The following is a 2300-nucleotide window of genomic DNA, read 5'->3' on the forward strand; positions in this document are numbered from 1 at the left end:
GTATATGTATATATATATATATATATATATATATATATATATATATATATATATACTGTATATGCTCCGGACTAAATGAGTTCCAGCTAGGTTTTAGGATAAGACGAAAATTAAAGTCGTGTTTTTTCAACTTTGTATTTGTTGTTAACCTGTGTTTCAAATCCCTTTCTTTACGCAAGCCTTTTTCATGACTACATTGGCTGAACAATAGAATTACACTTCAATGTGAAAACTAAAACAATTAAAATTTAAATTGAAAAATAATGAAAAACTCCAAAACTCATTTACAAGTATTGATAAATGAAAACTTTAAGATTATTTGAAACCAGAAATTCCAAGATTAGTTTTGAAATATTTGAATGATTTTTCACAAGGCTTCACAGAATATCAAAACTGATCTCTTATGCTTCAACCTTTTTGACGAAGAGTATGATTGCAATCTTGCAGCGGGATTCACGTCTGTTCCTCAGAATTGTTGTCTCTTGCCTAAAGCAGGCTAAATTTTGAGGTTTCTCAGCCTTCTCAGAATATCTATATTTGTAAACTACGTAAATCTCAGATTTGATTCTCTTTAGAAAAGTACTGCGGTCTAACTGCTTCAACATTTTCTTTGCAATGAAGTGGTTGATGTGCTCCCATTTAGGCCATCCATGCCGTTTCGCAACTTTGGAAACAGCACATCAACCCCTTTGCGACAGTGGAATCGTGAACTTCATGGAGAAAGAAGCGAATGAAACTAGTGGCCTGGATATGATTACAGAAACTTGTTATTAAAGAGAAAATGCTAAAGCACTAAAACTACAGCTTGTTATAAGAAACCTTCCCCCTCTGATGGGAATCGTATCCGAGATCAACGCATATTAGAAATCTAGATTTTCTGAAGGGGCAAGTAAGCCCCGCAATCTAGCTTGCTTTGGACCAAATATAACGTTCCTGAAGAACAGACGTCGATCTCGTTACAAGACTGGAAGCTTACGTTCGACAGATAAGGGGATGCTTGTGAGATCAGTGAGAATACTGTGAAGCCTTGTGAAAAGTCATCATTATCCTCACCATCTATCTTGAGCTTTTGATAACACTTTTCCATTCATCATCTACTTCACGCTTCATATTTCTCAGCCATACGCCTTCGTCTTCCATCTCTCCTAGTGATTTGTGGAGCTCAGTTCAATGTTTGGTGAAGTAATCTCTCTTGGGGAGTGCGAAGAGCATGCCCAAACCATCCCCATCTACCCCTCACCATAATCTCATCCACATATGGCCCTCGAGTAATCTCATTTATAGTTTCATTTCTAACCATGTCGTGCCATTTAACTCCCAATATCCTTTTATGGGCTTTGTTCTCAAATCTACTTAATTGGTTGGAGATGGTTTCACTGTCATACCATGACTCATGTCCATACAGTAACATCAATCTTACTAAACTGATATATAGTCTGATTTCTATATGTAATTTCAGGCGATTTGATATACAAATTCTACTTAACCTGAACATTGTCTGATTTACTTTTGTCAATTTTTCACTACACTCTTATTCTAAAGACCCTGTATTGGAGATCATAGTTCCTAAAGTCTTCAAAGATTCCACCTCATTAATCCTTTCTCTCCAATTATATTTCATCTTCCATTGCATACTCCGTTCTCATTATCTCTGCCTTTCTTCTATTTATCTTGAACCCAACCTCGTGTGATAATTCATGCATTCTGGTAAACAAATCAAATCCTGTGGTGTTTTGCTAATAAGGAGAGCCTCATCAGCATAATCTAGGTCTGCCAGTTTCCTATTACCAATCCAGTCCAATCCTTCTCCACCATCTCTGACTGTTCTACGCATTATGAAATCCATAAGTAGGACAAACAGCATAGGTAAGAGCACATTCCTTTGGAGTACTCCGCTGTTCACTAAGAATTCCTTTGATAGGACTCAACTAACATTAACCTTACACTTGCTACGCTCATGAACAGACTTAATCAAGTAGACATATTTCAGAGGAATTCTATACTAACACAGGACTCTCCACAAAATTGGCCGGTGCACACTACTAAGGGCTTTTTATAGTCCACAAATGCCATCAAAAGTGAATTTCTTTATTCTACACATTGTTGCGAAACGTGTCGCAAAAGGAAAATTTGGTCAGTACAACCTCTACATTTCCTAAAACTTTCTTGTTCGTCTCTCAGTTTTTCATCAAGGTAATTCACGTATTTCAGTATAAACCTTGAAATTTTCTATTTCAAGGAATCTCAGATTTTATTTTTTCTGTACAATTAATAGATTTGTGAGAGTCCAAATATTTTCG

The sequence above is a fragment of the Palaemon carinicauda genome, chromosome 4, assembly GCF_036898095.1.
Source record: "Palaemon carinicauda isolate YSFRI2023 chromosome 4, ASM3689809v2, whole genome shotgun sequence".
NCBI lineage: Eukaryota > Metazoa > Arthropoda > Malacostraca > Decapoda > Palaemonidae > Palaemon > Palaemon carinicauda.